General features: G+C 47.7%; 1 long non-coding RNA gene across 1 annotated transcript; it reads left to right on the top strand.

Moving 5' to 3' along the window:
- Positions 1-214: 214 nt before the first annotated feature.
- Positions 215-17,732, top strand: LOC123358431. Its single transcript, XR_006575724.1, has 3 exons — positions 215-278; positions 1,796-1,922; positions 17,676-17,732. It is a non-coding gene; the product is annotated as an uncharacterized LOC123358431 (long non-coding RNA).
- The last annotated feature ends 539 nt before the right edge of the window (positions 17,733-18,271 follow it).

The raw sequence follows: 18,271 nt of genomic DNA, 5'->3' as shown, positions 1-18,271 counted from the left end.
TAAAAATGTCTCTGTGCTCTTAGCCTGGCAGGAGAGGCCAGTTCTACACCGTATAAAGAGATCAAGCCTTTCTCAGCATGGCAGACTCTAGGGTGCCTGTCTGCAGGGAAAGCGCCTGGGGGAATCATGCTGTGAAATGAATTGAAGCCTGTTCTGAAACCTTCACAACTGCCCTTCTCGCCCTGCCAGGCTGCAGAATAACGTCCATGTTTCGCTCCAGTTCATCCCGTCCTCTCGTTGGACAGGGGAGAGAAATGGCTGCAGAGGAGCCAGTTCAGGTAGGTATAATCAGGGGGTTGCTGGTGGGTTCCTCCAGGGCGGGAGAGGGACAGCAAATACGTGGGAGATGGGAAGGTTTGCACAGGCTGGTTTGGAGGTTGCAGTCTGGTTTGCAGGAAATGCACAGGGTGGAGAAAGGGAGGAGGACAGGGGTGTGCTAACCCTGCTGGGAGTTATTTAATAAGTGGCCTAGATTCTAGGAACAGACCCAGGAGGTTCGACGGTGGAAATGCTCTAGTTTGTGGAGCAGAAAATAACCCCGCTGCATGGGGCTGGGAAAACTGACCAGACTCATAGTGCTGGAGCCCGGCCTGACTAACCAGCGGCTGCTGTGAGATATGAAGGGGGCACCCACCAGTGAGGCTTAGGGGAGATTCCCCTCCCTTCACATCCAGCTCTTCAGAATGGGGAGGGTGTTGGGCTTCCTACCAGGGAGCTGTCCCTGGACCCTGCTAGGGGCCCCATCTCCTGTATCAGTCGGTGTGTGATGGGTCTGCTGGGAGAGAGGAGGGGCTCTCGCTTCGTCCCCTCCCCCTGGTGTTTCCTGGATGCTCTGAGCAGGGTGGGAGTGGGAGTCTGACTGCAATCCACCCAGAGTTTCTGTTTGGTTCCTGTCCCCCATGTATAGGGGGGCTGTGAGTGGGGCAGCAGATACTGAGGGCTTGGCTACACTTGAAAGTTGCAGCGCTGGGAGTTACAGCGCTGGTCATCCAGCTGTGTAGGAACAGTGCTAGTGTGTGGCCACACTCACAGCTACCAGCGCTGGTGTGTGGCCACATTTGCAGCACTGTTGGGAGTGATGCATTATGGGCAGCTATCCCAGCATTCAAGTGGCAGCAACATGCTTTTCAAAAGAGGGGGGTGGGGTGGAGTGACAGGGAGCGGGGGGGTGGGCGGGGAGAGAGAGAGAGTGGATTTTTGGAGCCGACACTGTGTGTTAGCTTCCTGCCTTGAAAATCAGAAAATGTTCTCTATTCCTCACTCTTAATTGCAAACAGCCTGCAGACCAGATAAGCAGTACGGACTCCCTTTCTCCCCCCCCCCCCCCGTTTCTCTCATCAAACAAACACTCAACCCCTGTGAATGAGGCAGGCAGAGGGATACCTACTTTGATTGTTCACAGTCACTTATTGATTGATCACAGCAAACAGGACCTGTGTTTGTTTAGATAAGCAGCTCGGGAGCTCCGAGCTCACAACAAAACAAAGAGAGGCTGCATAACAAAACAAAGAGAGTAATTTAGTTAAGCATTCTGGGATATCTCCTAATACCCTTGGAGGCCAATTAAAGCGCTGGTGTGTGGCCACACTTGACGAGCAGCGCTGGATCACCAGCGCTGCACTCGTTATACCCCAACCAGACCAGGTGTACAGCCAGCGCTGCAGCCAGGGAGTTGCAGCGCTGGATGTGCCTTGCAGGTGTGGACAGTTACTAATTGCAGCACTGGAAAGCCTCCACCAGTGCTGCAACTTTCAAGTGTAGCCAAGCCCTGAGTGTTGGACTCTTGCTCTTTCAGGGGCCGGTGACCTTCGAGGAGGTGGCTGTGTATTTCACCAGGGAAGAGGGGGCTCTCCTGGACCCCACCCAGAAAGCCCTCTACAGAGATGTCATGCAGGAGAACTATGATAATGTGACCTCGCTGGGTAAGGGTTCCTGTCCCCTCGGTTCTTGGAAGGGGAAAAGAAGAAAGATGGTTCATGCCAGCCCCACAATGCCACCTCTACTCTGCCCTGTTGCAGCATCACCCTGATATGCCAGTGACACACACACACACTGCCTCCCCTGCTGCAGAACGCTTTGGGAACAGAGCACAGGAGCCGTATTGCACAGTGTCAAATATCTCCTGTTTGCTCAAGTAAAACTGAGGGTTAGGTGCGGCATAATCAGCAGAAGCTTCCTACCCCTGACCTCTCAAACCCTGAGCCTTCTCCACCCAGACCACAATAATGCTTGGGGTGTAACGAGCAGGCTGCTGGAGTCAGAGCTGCTGGCCCAGGGTCACTTATCACACAGACAGTCCGTGCGTCCTTGGATGCTGGCTGGGGGTATCCAGAGAAGGAAGCTCAGTGGCGGATTTAGCGTTAGTGGGACCCTGTGCTCAGCTCCATTTTAGGGGTCCCTCCTTGGGACATAGGCAACAAAAAGAACCTTCTCTCATTTCCCTCACACCCCCATTTTTCATTCTTTTTTTTCCTTCCTTCCTTCTCCTATAAGTAATAGGAAGTAAATGAAAATAAAGTGAGGTACCTTGATTGTTTTTGTCGTCTAACCAATTTTCCCACAGACCACTTGAAAATCGCTGAGAGTCTTGGTGCACCACTTAATGATCTTTCGGGGTTGGACTAGATGACCTCCTGAGGTCCCTTCCAACCCTGAGATTCTATGATTCATATATTGTTTGTACCCTTAGCTAACTATTTTAAAGCACTTTGGATAAGAGCCCTTTATTAAAAATTAAAGCTGTTGGAGTGCAGGGTCTGGCCAGGAGTTAGGGTGTGGGAGGGGGCTGAGGGTTGGGGCAGGGGGTTGGGGTGTGGAGCACTTACCTGAGCAGCTCCTGTTTCATGCGAGCAATGCAGGTGGGGATGTGGGGGGGCAGGAGGCTGTGTGGGAGGGGGGCAGGAGTCAGGGCTGGGGGCGTGTGTGGTGTGGCAGAGAGTGGGGGATAAGTGGTTATGGGTGGTTGCAGGAATCAGGGAGGGCAGGGAACTGGGGTGTGTTTGAGAGGGGTGAAGGAGTAAGGGCTGGGGGTCAGGGAGGGCAGGGTGTTCAGGGTGCAGCAGTCAGGGCTGGGGGTGCAGGGTCTGGGAGGGAGTTAGGATGCAGGAGCAGCTGGAGATTGGGGTGCAGGATCTGCCCAGGTTTTAGGATGCAGGAGGGGGCTCAGGGTTGGGGCAGGAGGTTAGGGTGTGAAGTGCTTACCTGGGGCAGCTCCCATGTGGTGTGAGGGGTGCAGATGGCAATGTAGAGGGGGGTGTGCAGGAGCTCCCATTTGGTGCTCAGGGTGCAGGTGAGGATGTGGGGGGGGTGCAGGAGTCAGAGCATGGGGTGTGAGGGCTCGTTATGTGGGAGGGGATGCAGGAGTCAGGTCTGGGGGCTGGGAGGGTGGGCTGGGGTACTGGGGGTGCTCCCAGCCCCCTACCCTGAGTGGCTCAAGCAGGGGCAGGGGGGTATGTGATAGGGGAGTGCTTTGTAAAGCAGTGAGCAAGTGACCAGGGAGCTTTTCAAACAGGGCTGCTAATGGGGAGTTTCGTGAGGGAGTTTGGAAGGGGAGTGGGAAGGGGGTGAGGTACTCTTGCCATTCTTTAAAACACGTAAGCAATAATACAAACTTCTTGATTGAAACAAAACCCCTGTTGTTAACCTAGGTAGCTGTAAGAGAGAATGCAGGCAGAAGCCCAGCAGCAGAGTGGGGGCTATCCTGTTTACTGCACTCAATGTAGCATGTATGATTACCTGCCCTGTGGGCGGGTGGCTTACGTGTGCATTCGGTGCAAGGAGCTCCTGGCCCTCAGAGACCGCGTGGAGGCTTTGGAGGCCAGGGTGGTGGAACTGGAGACGCTAAGGGAAGCAGAGAAGTATGTTGATGAGGTTTTCTGGGACACTTGTAGATTTCTCCCACCTCCGGTCAGACAGCCACTGCGCTGTTGAGGAGGATGAAAGGCCCAGGGAAGGAGAAAAGCTTCCAGTTCCATGCACAGGGCCAGGTAGGCAGGCAGAGCTTCAGAGTCTCAATAGGTGGATGAGATGATGGTGTAGAGAGGAGGTGTTTAGATTGATTAGGAAGTGGGGAAACTTTGGGGATGGGGGGCCTATACAGGAAGGATGGGCTCCACCTAACCCAAAGTGGAACCAGACTGCTGGCACTTAACATTAAAAAGGTTGCAGAGCAGTTTTTAAACTAAGAGATGGGAGAAAGCCAATGGCTGCAGAGGAGCTCATGGATCGGACAGAGACTTGTCTTAGAGGAGAGACTAGTGATAGAGATTTTCTAGTTCTAGTCAGGCAGAGAGGCTGGAAGAGGATAAAGTAGGGGCCAGATCATTCACACACACAAGAATCTGACATCAGAAAAGGGCAGACAAATAAACAGTGACATGTTTTTAAAGTGCTTGTACACAAATGCTAGAAGTCTAAATAATGAGATGGGTGAACTAGAGTGCCTCGTGTTAAAGGAGGATATTGACATAATAGGCATCACAGAAACCTGGTGGAGTGAGGACAATCAATGGGACACAATCATTCCAGGGTACAAAATATATCGGAAGGACAGAGCAGGTCATAAGAACATAAGAAAGGCCGTACCGGGTCAGACCAAAGGTCCATCCAGCCCAGTGTCTCTCTACCGACAGTGGCCAATGCCAGGTGCCCCAGAGGGAGTGAACCTAACAGGCAATGATCAAGTGATCTCTCTCCTGCCATCCATCTCCATCCTCTGACAGACAGAGGCTAGGGACACCATTCTTACCCATCCTGGCTAATACCCATTTATGGACTTAGCCACCATGAATTTATCCAGTTCCCTTTTAAACATTGTTATAGTCCTAGCCTTCACAACCTCCTCAGGTAAGGAGTTCCACAAGTTGGCTGTGCGCTGCGTGAAGAACTTTCTTTTATTTGTTTTAAACCTGCTGCCTATTAATTTCATATGGTGACCCCTAGTTCTTGTATTATAGGAATAAGTAAATAACTTTTCCTTATCCACTTTCTCAACATCACTCATGATTTTATATACCTCCATCATATCCCCCCTTAGTCTTCTCTTTTCCAAGCTGAAGAGTCCTAGCTTCTTTAATCTTTCCTCGTATGGGACCCTCTCCAAACCCCTAATCATTTTAGTTGCCCTTTTCTGAACCTTTTCTAGTGCTAGAATATCTTTTTTGAGGTGAGGAGACCACATCTGTACACAGTATTGGAGATGTGGGTGTACCATGGATTTATATAAGGGCAATACTATATTCAGTCTTATTCTCTATCCCCTTTTTAATGATTCCTAACATCCTGTTTGTTTTTTTGACCGCCTCTGCACACTGCGTGGACATCTTCAGAGAACTATCCACAATGACTCCAAGATCTTTTTCCTGACTCGTTGTAGCTAAATTAGCCCCCATCATATTTATGTATAGTTGGGGTTATTTTTTCCAATGTGCATTACTTTACATTTATCCACATTAAATTTCATTTGCCATTTTGTTGCCCAATCACTTAGTTTTGTGAGATCTTTTTGAAGTTCTTCACAATCTGCTTTGGTCTTAACTATCTTGAGCAGTTTAGTATCATCTGCAAACTTTGCCACCTCACTGTTTACCCCTTTCTCCAGATCATTTATGAATAAATTGAATAGGATTGGTCCGAGGACTGACCCTTGGGGAACACCACTAGTTACCCCTCTCCATTCTGAGAATTTACCATTAATTCCTACCCTTTGTTCCCTGTCCTTTAACCAGTTCTCAATCCATGAAAGGACCTTCCCTTTGATCCCATGACAGCTTAATTTACGTAAGAGCCTTTGGTGAGGGACCTTGTCAAGGCTTTCTGGAAATCTAAGTACACTATGTCCACTGGATCCCCCCATACTCGGGGGATGGGGAGGGGAGTGGCACTGTATGTTAAGGAAAATGAAGTAAAAACCGTAAATGAAACCACATGTTCCATAGAATCTCTCTGGATAGTAATTCCATGCTCTAATAAGAATATAACAATAGGGATCTGTTATCGACCACCTGTCAAAGACAGTGATAGTGAGGATGAAATGCGAAGGGAGATTAGAGAGGCTATCAAAATAAAGAACTCCATAATAGTGGGAGATTTCAATTATCCCCATATTGACTGGGTACGTCACCTCAGGACAAAATGCAGAGACAAAATTTCTGGATACTTTAAATGACTGTTTCTTGGAGCAGCTGGTACAAGAACCCGCAATGGGAGAAGCAACTCTCGATTTAGTCTTGAGTGGAGCACAGGATCTAGTCCAAGGGCTAACTATAACAGGACCGCTTGGAAATAGTGACCATAATATAACAACATATAACATTCCTGTGGTGGGAAGAACAGCTCAACACTGGCATTTAATTTCAGGAAGGGGAACTATGCAAAAATGAGGGGGTTAGTTAAACAGAAATTAAAAGGTACAGTGACTAGAGTGAAATCCCTGCAAGCTGCATGGACACTTTTCAAAAACACAATATTAGAGGCCCAACTTAAATATATACCCCAAATTAAAAAACACAGCAAAAGAACTAAAAAAGAGTCACCATGGCTTAATGACCATGTAAAAGAAGCAGTGAGAGATAAAAAGGCATCTTTTAAAAAGTGGAAGTCAAATCCTAGTGAGGTACATAGAAAGGAGCATAAACGCTACCAAATTAAGTGTAAAAATGTAATAAGAAAAGCCAAAGAGGAGTTTGAACAAGGGGCTAGCCAAAAACTCGTAACAAAAGCACGAAGCCTGCTAAACAACCAGTGGGGCCACTGGACGATTGAGATACGAAAGGAGCCCTTAAAGACGATAAAGTCATTGCGGAGAAACTAAATGGATTCTTTGCTTCATTCTTCATGGCTCAGGTTGTTGGTGAGATTCCCAAACCTTTTGTGGGTGACAAATCTGAGGAACTGCCACAGATTGAAGTGTCACTAGAGCAGGTTTTGGAACTACTTGATAAACTTAACTGTAACAAGTCACCAGAACCAGATCGTATTTACCAAGAGTTCTGAAGAAACTCAAATGTGAAATTGGGGAACTATTAGCTATGGTTTGTAACCTGTCCTTTAAATCGGCTTCTGTACCCAGTGACTGGAAGATTGCTAATGTAACGCCAATATTTTAAAAGGGCTCTAGAGGCGATCCTGGCAGTTGCAGACGGGTAAGTCTAACGTCTGTACCAGGCAAATTAGTTGAAACAATAGTAAAGGAATAAAACTGTCAGGCACATAGAAGAACAAAAATTGTTGAGCAAAAGTCAATATGGTTTCTGTAAAGGGAAATCATGTCTTACTAATCTATTAGAGTTCTTTGAAGGTGTCAACAAACATGTGGACAAAGGGGGATCCAGTGGACATAGTGTACTTAGATTTCCAGAAAGCCTTTGACAAGGTCCCTCACCAAAGACTGTTACATAAATTATGTTATCACGGGATAAGAGGGAAGATCTTTTCATGGATTGAGAACTGGTTAAAAGACAGGGAACAAAGGGTAGGAATAAATGGTAAATTTTCAGAATGGAGAGGAGTAACTAGTGGTGTTCCCCAAAGGTCAGTCCTAGGACCAATCCTATTCAACGTATTCATAAATGATCTGGAGAAAGGGGTAAACAGTGAGGTGGCAAAGTTTGCAGATGATACTTGTGACGATGCGGTTCTGGTGGGACCCAACTGAGAGTGACAAATTGCTTAAAACAGGGTGGTTACAGTCCAAGGCTGGGATTTTTCCACCTCTAAGGCAAACCAAACCATCCAGACAAAGAGGACTTTGGTTTCACCCCACTGGTTAACCACAAATCACACAAGCAATTTCCTTAGACACTCCAGTCTTCCAGTATCACCACCAGTGCACTCATCCTGGGGATGAATGGTTATGAAAACCAACACCCCAATAAAAGAAAAAGGTTCTCTCGGTCCCAAAGAATCAAGCCCCAGACCCAGGTCAATATACACATCAGATCTCACCCACAAATCATGCTGTTGCCAATCCTTTAGAATCTAAAGGTTTATTCATAAAAGGAAAAAGATAGAGATGAGAGCTAGAATTGGTTAAATAGAATCAATTACATGCAGTAATGGCAAAGTTCTTAGTTCAGGCTTGTAGCAGTGATGGAATAAACTGCAGGTTCAAATCAAGTCTCTGGAGTACATCCTCCTCTGGGATGGGTCGGTCAGTCCTTTGTTCAAAGCTTCAGTTTGTAGCAAAGTTCCTCCAGAGGTAAGAAGCAGGATTGAAAACAAGATGGAGATGAGGCATCACCCTTTAATAGGCTTTTCCAGGTGTAAGAACACTTCTTTGTTCTTACTGTGGAAAATGACAGCAAAATGGAGTCTGGAGTCACATGGGCAAGTCCCTGCATACTTTGCTGAGTTACAAGGCGTATCGGCCTTCTCTCAATGGGTCAGTTGAATAGCTGATGGTCCTTAATGGGCCATCAAGCATGCTAGGCAGAGCTAACACCAGCTTGTCTGGGATGTCTTCCAGAAGCACAGCATAAGTTGGAAATACAGACAGGATAGAGCCAATACTCATAACTTCAACTACAAAATGATACATACATACAGACACCATAATTATAACCAGCAACCCATAACCTGGTCTTGGACACCTTATATGACCCCCTTTACATAAGATTTGGTGCCACTACAGGACCTTGGTTGCAACCATGTTCTATATGGTCCCAGATTATATCAATAATGTCACAATAGTAAACTGCTCAAGATAGTTAAGACCAAAGCAAACTGTGAAGAACGTCAAAAAGATCTCACAAAACTAAGTGTCTGGGCAACAAAATGGCAAATGTGTATAAATGTCAAGTGATGCAGATTGGAAAAAATAACCCCAACTATACATACAATATGATGGGAGCAAAATTAGGCTAATCAGGAAAAAGATCTTTTTGTCATTGTGGATAGTTCTCTGAAGACATCCAGCAGTGTGCAGCAGAAGTCAAAAAAGCAAACAGGATGTTAGGAATTATTTAAAAAGGGATAGACAGTAATACAGAGAATATCTTATTGCCCTTGTATAAATCAATGGAAATAACTAATTTAGACCCCATCATTTTCTATGTATATTTGGGATTATGTTTGCCAATGGGCTGCAATATGTGTTATCCTGACATCTAGCACTGCTGAGATCCTGCATTCAATAATATCCCTGCCCTTCCTGTTCCCGTTCTCCACTGAGCCCCACGCTTATGTTTCCAGCTTTCCCAGGACTCTGTCTTTGTCTCTGGACCCATCTGTCAGCAAGAAGCAGTGCCAGGGAGACTTCGATTTCTGGGGTGTGGATTTACTTTCTGTGTGTTTTAGGAGACTCTTTGAAATTGAGTGTCTGTGCAATCTGGACTGTTAACAGCTGTGTCCCCTCAATTCCCCAGGCTGGGGTGCCTTTTACACTGCTCTACTGTGAGAGCAGCCACCCCTGGGCAGTTCACATGCAGTCTCCAGCATGTAACTTGCTCCCACTTACACAGTATTGAGTGCTGCTAGTCAGTGACTCACAAATTACTGTACCCCACAGGAGAACCCCAGAAAATTCTCTGCTCCCAGACTTCCCCCAGAAATGTGCATCTTGCACTGTCCAGCACACTCCTGAACAATGGGAGCTCATATGAAATCTGTTGTTTCATCAGTGGAAAATGACATGCACCAGCCTTGTTATTCCAAATGGAGTTTCCAACACACTTTAATCCAAACACACTGGTTAGATAAAAAAAGGAAACAAAATTATTAACTACTGAAAAAAAAGATTTGAAGTGACTACAAGTAATGAGGCATAAAAGTCAGAATTGTTTACGAAAGAAATGCAAAGATAAAACACAAACTAATGTTTAACCTAACAAGCTAAAAGGGATTTACAACAAATGTTTCTCTCACCATCTGCTGAGACAGGCTGGTTTTCCTTTCAGCCAGGACTCCCCCTAACCTCCCCCTGCCACTCACATTCAGTTCTTCAGGAGTTGTCATGAGCAGAGGGAAAGGGGGGAGAGAGACTCATGCATTTTCCTCACCTCTTTTTATAATTCAGTCCTTTGTACTAGAAACCACTTCAGTTCTCAGCTGAGTCATGGTGACAGCCCGTCATAGATAAGAGCTTCAAGTGTCCCTGTGATGGAATGTAAATGTCTTCTTCACACCTTCCCCCTGGTGGAGAATGGCTATTTGACCAGCTGTTTGCCTTGCTGTCTCTGAGGAACTTAGGGTTAGGGTTGCAGCTTTTTCAGTAATATCATACCATAAAATCTCATCACTTTCCATACAATGTTGCTACACAGTTTAACAGGAGGATATTCAGTAGATTATGTCTTTTCAAATGGTACCTCACAAGCCCTACAGTGATAAATGAAGGGGAGGGGAGGGATCTCCCTTTTATAAACACCTAGCCAGCCAGTTGGCTGTAAAATCCCTGTTGATGCGAGTTCTCTGCTTGCTTTACTTCTAAAGGGTTAACAAGCCAACAGGGTTTAAAAAAAAAAAAAAAGTATGGGCACCTGACCAAAAGAGCCAATGAAAAGGCTAGAACTTTTTTAAATGGGAAAGTAACTTCCGGAGAAGGTGACACGGAGTAGCAATGCTGTGTATGGCTTGAAGCAGCCATGAAAATTCATCTTCCATACCTAGAAGAAATGATTTGGCTAGGGAATGTTTAGACAGACACAATCAGGTTTATTTTTTATTTTGGCTTTTGGATCTCCTTTGTGCTCTCCCAGATGTGTGTGTTTGCTTGTAAGCTTTAAGCTGAACCCCCAAGAAAGCTATTTTGGGTGCTTACAAAAATTTTCTTTTAAGATCTAGCAAAAGCCTAAGGCCTGGTCTACACTAGGACTTTAATTCGAATTTAGCAGCGTTAATTCGAACTAACCGCTCAACCGTCCACACCAGGAAGCCATTTAATTCGAACTAGAGGGCTCTTTAGTTCGAATTTGGTACTCCACCCCGGCAGGTGGAGTAACGCTAAATTCGACATGGCTAGTTCGAATTAGGCTAGGTGTGGATGGAAATCGAACTTAGTAGCTCTGGGAGCTATCCCACACTGCACCACTCTGTTGACGCTCTGGACAGCAGCCCGAGCTTGGATTCTCTGCCCAGCCACACAGGAAATGACCCGCGAAAATTTGAATTCATTTTCCTGTCTGGGCGGTTTGAATCTGACGTTCTGGTTGCACATCGGGGCGAGCTCCGCAGCACCGGCAGCAATGCAGAGCTCTCCAGCAGAGGAGTTCATGTAATCTCTGAATAGAAAGAGGGACCCGGCATAGACTGACCGGGAACTCTTGGATCTGATCGGTGTGTGGGGCGAGGAGTCTGTGCTTTCGGAGCTGCGCTCCAACGAACGGAATGCAAAGACCTACGAGAAGGTCTCCAAAGCCATGATACAGACAGAGGATACAGCCGTCATGCAACGCAGCGCCGCGTGAAAATCAAGGACCCCAGACAAGGCTACCAAAAAATCAAAGCGGCCAACGGACGCTACGGAGCCTGCCACCACTGCCCCACCAGTGACCATGGACTCTGATGATGGGACAGTGTTGACGGACAGTTCCTCGACGATGTTCATGGACGGGGAAGATGAGGAAGGGTTTGTGGAGGACGAGGCAGGCGATAGCGCTTACAACGCTGGTTTCCCCGACAGCCAGGATCTCTTCATCACCGTCACGGAGATCCCCTACCAACCCTCCCCGGCCAGGAACCCGGATCCTGAATCAGGGGTAGGAGCAGTCGGTAAGTGCTTTAACCATGTTAACTTTTATTCTTAATATAACAGGAATCTGAAGTGTGTGAAAAGGAGGTCTCTGTATATATGGTGATAGAACAGAAATCCTCCTGGGAGAACGCCACGAAGCTCTCCTGCCGTTAATCGATAAGCATCAGCAGGAGGTTCCTGGGGAGAGCTGCCTTATTGGGTGCTCCGTGATAGCACACTTTTCCGCGCGAGGCTTTCATGCGGTATTCAGGGAGCACTGCCTCCCAGAGCACGGCTGCATAGGTCCGTGGTTCGTGCTAGATTTCACGCAGCATGCGCTCTCTATCTCCTTCAGTGCCTGTCCTCACGGTGATCTCGCTCGGAGACTCCTGCATCTAAGTAGGGGAAGAAATGTTACGTTACGCCTGGTCCAAAGTATTTTTAATAAATAAACGGACAGACGGCATAGCACAGACTCAGCACGCAGCTGCGTGACGAGCGTAACGGAAAGCCAAAGAATCAAATGGACGCTCATGGAGGGAGGGGGGAACGAGGACGCAAGGTATCCCACAGTTCCTGCTGTCTCCGAAAAGCATTTGCATTCTTGGCTGATCTCCAAATGCTTCTAGGGTCAAACACAGTGTCCGCAGTGGGTCGGGGCATAGCTCGGCAATTTACGCACCCCCCGACCCCCAGAAGTTAAAGGGAAAACAATCCTCTGTTGACTCTTTTACATGTCACCGTATCTGTACTGAATGCTGCAGATAGACGCGATGGTGCAGCACTCAACACCAACATCCTTGCTCCCCCCACGCTATGGATGGCTGATGGTACAAAACGATGGAAATCCATCCTCATCATCAGCCTATTGGCACATGGGGCAGTGCAAAAGGGCTGGTAACCATGACAACCGTACCAACTTGCTTGGGACCGGTCGGTCAAGGCCGCCTGTTGCTAATTTTTCATGGTAGATGGTGCAGTATGGCTGGTAACCGTCCTCATCATTGCAACAGGGGGCTGGGATCCATCAGCCCCCACCCTTCATTGTAAAGAAAAGATTCAATTGCCCCTGGACTAGCAGAGGGATGAGTGGCTCCCTCCTCCACACCCCTTAATGTCATCTCTGGACTATCATTGCAGCTGGAGGCTTCCTTCCACTCATTTCTCACAAACGACTACCTGTGTCTTATTCATGCATTCTATATTACTTCATCACACAAGTGGGGGGACAATGGTATTGGAACCCAGGAAGGCTGGGGGAAGAACGGAATGAACAGCTGGGGTTGTTTCAGGAGCACACCCTGTGAATAGCGTTCAGCTCAAAATTTATGCAGGATTGGACAGAGAGCAGCTGTGGTCTCTGGTTGTATGATACAGTGGTTCTCTAGTACACTTGCACATAATCTAGGCAGGACTGATTCTATTTTTAGATACCCAAAAAGGAGGGATTGACTTGGGGAGTCATTCCCAAATTTTGCTTTTGCGCCCCTGGCTGATCGACCAGGGGCACTTATGACAGCACCAAATGGCGCAGTGCAAAAGGACAGGTAACCATGACCATCTTATTACCATCTTCTTACCAGTTCATGGTATGGTAGACGGTGCAGTATGCCTGGTAACCATCGCTGCTGTCATGCAAAAGCATAAGCATGCTGCTGTGTAGCGCTGCTGGTCCGCCTCTGTCAGCGGCATACAGTACACATACGGTGACATACACAAAAGGCAAAATAGGGTCCATTGTTGCCACGCTATGGCGTGTGCCAGGGCATTTCATGGAAAACGTGATCGAAATGATTGTCTGCCCTTGCTTTCCCGGAGGAAGGAATGACTGGCGACATTTACCCAGAATCCACCGCGCAAATGATTTGTGCAACAGCAGCCACAGGGGTCTCAACAAAAAATTCACAGAGACAGCCTAGACTCAGTTAATTGTTCGCAAAAAAGTATCATTGCAAGGAATTAACTAACTGTTTCCCATCTCACAGCTTCCACTGTCTCCAGACCTTCCACAGCATCCACCTCGCAGAGGCTGGCGAAGATTAGGCGGCGAAAGAAAAAGACAAGGGACACGATTTTCGATGAATGTGTGGGCTGCTACCTAGCCGAGGCGGACCAGCAGAGGCAGTGGAGGGAGAAAGTCTCTCTGTACCAGCGCTCACACAGCGAATGGGAGGAGAGGTGGCGTGAGGAACACAAGCAGGCGACTCAAGCAATGCTTGTACTACTGAGGGAGCAAACGGACACGCTCCGGCGACTTGTGTATGTTCTGCAGGACCGCTGCAGGACAGAGCCCCCGGCAGTATCTCTGCAACCGCCCTCCCCCGCCACAAAGTCACATACCCCCCTCACCCTAAATAACCAGGAGGATGCCCGCCCTGGGCCGTGAATACTGTCACTGCACCCCAGCAGAGTGCTCAAGTAACCAAAAGCTCTCATACCCTACGTTTGCATAAGTCCTTCCCTTCCGGACTCAAACAAGTCCCAATCCCAGTCCCATCCCATAACTGTGTACTTAAGTAATAAAAATACTTTGCTGTTAAGTACTGTTTCCGTCATGTTTCCTCACTGAAGACTGTGTTTGAATGGGGTGCGTGGGGAAGTGCGTTGCTAATTGCATAGGACAGGCACCTTTCGCAGGGTACAGACACGGGGGCCGGATCAGCAGCGGGTAACACACACAGTGCAGTCAGCAGGCACCGAGGTCGGTATGGGAGGTGGTTTCCAGGTTCTGTGTGGGCGGTGGGGATGTGACTTTTTAGCGGGGGAGGTCGGGTACAGATCTTATACAGCGGTCCTTGTTGTGGACCGCTGAGTCACGCAGCAGAGGAATCTGTATCCGTCCTCCTCCGCCACAAGGCCACATAGCCCCCCGCACACAGAATCCCAAAAAGGAGGGATGGCAGGCTCCGTTGAAACAAGCAGTCCGGCAATGCGGACCGCTGTAGGAGCAGGAGCCTGTCATTCCTTGAGTTTAGAGGCGGTCTTTACATCAGCGCACACCCTACCCACCGCAGTCTGCGTTCCAGTTTCGACCCTTTAACGAAAAGTCATGAATAAAGAAACCTCTCCTCAATAACAGTGTGACATGTATTTTATTTTTACACGTGTCTTGGAAGTGGAGGAAACGGGGAGAACGGGGTATTTAACCAAAGAGGAGAGTCAACAGTAACTGGGTAAAGAAACAGGGGCAGGTTCAGCTTCTCTGTAAAGAAACTGAACAGTCACAGGTCACGCTGCTCGCTGGTATTTAAAGAGTTCCTTGTCGCTGTCCCAGGCGCCTGTATAGGGCTTCATGAGCAAGTGCATTAGCAGGCAGGCTGGGTCACCGAGGATCACTATAGGCAAATGCACATCCACAACAGTTATTTCGTGGTACGGGAAGAAACTACCTTCCAGCAGGCGTCTGAGCAGCCCACAGTTCCTGAGAACACACGCATCAGGAACCTTGCCCGGCCATACGACGTTCATGTTGGTAAAAAGGCCCCTATGGTCCCCCAGTGCTTGCAGAACCATTGAAAAGTAGCCCAATTTCTCAGCAGCTGAATGTGGAAGAGGTGGACGATAAAGTGCGAGGAGGAGAAAACGGCGAGGATCGCAGCGGGCTCCATGCTTGCAGTGCTGTGGCGTCCACGCTGTCACTGACCAGAAAAGTGCACGAACAGATTGCCCGCAGGCGCTTTCAGGGAGGGAGGGAGTGAGGGCGTGATTGACGGTTCAATGACGACAGTTACCCTAAACCACCCTCGACACATTTTTTTCCCCCAGCATGCATTGGGGGGAAATCCCAGAATTCAAATGGGCAGCGGGGACTGCGGGAACTGTGGGATAGCTTCCCACAGTGCACCGCTTCGAAAGTCGACGCCGGCCCCGTGAATGTGGACTCAGAAGTTCGAATTAGTGTATTTAGTATGGATACACAAATTCGACTTCATAAGGTCGAATCCACAAATTCGAATTAAGTAGATTCGAAATAGTCCTGTAGTGTAGACAAGGCCTAAGTTCCAGATGTATTATTTTCCTTTTCAGTTTTAATAAAATTGACCTCTTTTAAGATCAGGATTGGATTTTTGGTGTCCTAAGAGGTTTGTGTGTGTTGTTTGATTAGCTGGTAGCCACAGCTAATTTCCTTTGTTTTCTTTCTCAGCTCTTTCCTGGAGGGGAGGTGAAAGGGCTTGAGGGTGCCCCAGAGGGAAGAATTCTCAAGTGCTCCTTCCTGGGTCCAAGGGTTTGGGGTTTTTTTGCCTTTGGGTGGTGGCAGCATTTACCAAGCCAAGGTCAGAGAAAAGCTGTAAATTTGGCACAAATTAATTTGTAGAATCCTGTCGGGCCCCCACTTTCTGCACTCGGAGTGACAGAGTGGGGATTCAGCCCTGACACATACTATGAACAAACTTGATCATAATTTTCTAGAAGAGTGAACATAGGGGAACAGACTAGCACAGTGTCTGTGTGTTCCCAACATACATGTGGGTATTCTAGTCCGTCCCAAGCAAGGTGTTCGGCATCTTCAAACACCTGAGGAACCGGTCCTGGGAATTGACTGGTTTATTAAGTGACACTGTATGGAATTGAGAGACACTTTATATTATTATTATTTTATTATAAATACTGTGGCAAATTGCCGGTACTGTTATGCTGGGTCTCGCGCTCTCTCTTCTTTGGGGAAGGTTGAGGGTGCCACTGCTTGCCTCTGAATTGGTATTTTAATTACCCCACTAGTGTCCTTGAGGAGGGGAGTGGAGAGGGAGGGACCTGGGCCCGCCCTCTTCTCCAGGTCCCAAACCAGGGGCCCTGAGGTTAGTGGTGAACCACTTGAACTGGCGGTTCCCTCCCCTGGGCTACTTCCCTCTCCTGCCCTTCAGCTTGTGGAGGGGCTTCTTGCCCTCCTTCTACACAAGCCAGGTGCCCCTTACCTAGGGTTTTTGGATTTCTCAGCCCACCGCAGCACTCCTCCAAACTTTCCTTTTGTCTCTCTTCAAAATTGTTCTCTGCTCCAACTCCTTCAAACTGCTCTCTGCTCCAATGCCCACACTGTCTGAAGCAGGGGTTTTTATCACCTGACTGACTGCTGGTGCTCTAATTCATCTATAGCAAACTTTCTTCCCTCTGCAGGGAATAAGGCTCCCTGCTAACCCTCTTCTGCTGCCCTCTGGCCAGGCTGTATCACACTGTGTACTGAGAACTCCAAGGCTTTTCCATGCCATGTGCTGTGAAGCTTGTGTTTGGGACACAGGAATTGGAAGCCACTTGGCAAAAGGAATATAAAGGGCAGCTGCATCATCTCCATTTTGTCTTCAATCCCCCTTCCTACCTCTGGAGCAACTTCTCTACAAACTGAAGGCTTGAACAAAGGACTGAATAATGTGGATGTGTACCAGAGAGCCTTTCAAGCCAGAAACTCACCAATACTGCTAAGAACCAGCTGTATAGATTTCTGAATGTGTCTGACTGCTTTCCCATTTAACAACTCCCTTTTTCTTTCTTTCTTTCTTTTATACTAAACCTTTAACTTAGATGCTTTCTTGCTTATAAACCTTTAGTTTAGATGCCAATGATTGGCTGGCATCGTAGTATTTTGAGTAAGATCCAAACCTATACTGACCTGGTAATGTGGCTGACTCTGGGGTCAGAAGAACACTTTGTTTATGTGAACAGAGTTTTTAAATAACCTCTCACTGTGCTGGACCTAGGTGCTGATTAGGAGCCAGAGAACTGGGATGCAATAAAGGGGGCCGTGTGATTTCTTTTTTCAGTTTCTCGATAACCAGTGTGGGGGATCAGAAGCACAGTTGGTGACTGGTCGGTGTGTTTAACTTCCGTGTTATCCACCAGTTTGGGGAGCCTCTGCTCTCCCTTTTTCAGCCTGCCCTGGTCTTGGCATTTTCAGTGAGGACTAGCCCAGGCACACTGGGTCACACCAAGTATTAAAGTTAAATTAATAGAATGTTTTTTATGACAAAGTTTTATGAAATCAACGGAACCCCTTTGTTTTCTTTCATCTGAGCAGGGTTTCCATTTTCCAAACCTGATGTGATCTCCCAGCTGGAACAAGGGGAAGAGCCATGGGTCTCAGACCTGCAGGGTTCAGAGGGAAAACAGACCCTGAGATCTCCCTGCAGAGGTGAGGAAACATTAAACCAACTCTGAGTGTGAAAGTGCCTGAAGGAAACATCTGGGATGCCCTACCAAGCCCTTGAGAGGTCTCTCAGTTCATTATTGTTGCCAGCAGGGGTCATAGCCTCAGGGTAACTATAGCTCATGGCTTCCCGTAGATTCTAGCAGACACCAGGCAGGAGCTTCCTCCCTTCCCCCTGAGAATTTGGATGGGATTTGAAATCCAAATTGATCCCCTCCTCTCTCCTGTTTTGGGGAAGAGAATGGGGGAGTTCAGTTTGTGATTTTTATCTGACCTCCCTCCAGCACTTAGTTTGTTTTGGCTTTTCACTCTTCATCCCTGTTTGTTTCTGTCTCTATCACAGCAGGTGATGCAATGGCATGTGAGAAAGAGGAGCAGAATTCTCAGCAGAAAAATGTTCAGCAAGTGGATAAACACAGAGCATTATTGCAAAGATCAAAAAGCAATGTGTCCAGGAGTCATGAGGA

This window comes from Mauremys mutica, unplaced genomic scaffold (assembly GCF_020497125.1).
Source record: "Mauremys mutica isolate MM-2020 ecotype Southern unplaced genomic scaffold, ASM2049712v1 Super-Scaffold_100054, whole genome shotgun sequence".
In the NCBI taxonomy this organism is placed as follows: Eukaryota; Metazoa; Chordata; order Testudines; family Geoemydidae; genus Mauremys; species Mauremys mutica.
The sequence above is the reverse complement of the archived record's forward strand: the minus strand, read 5'-3'. Positions and strand labels throughout refer to the sequence as shown.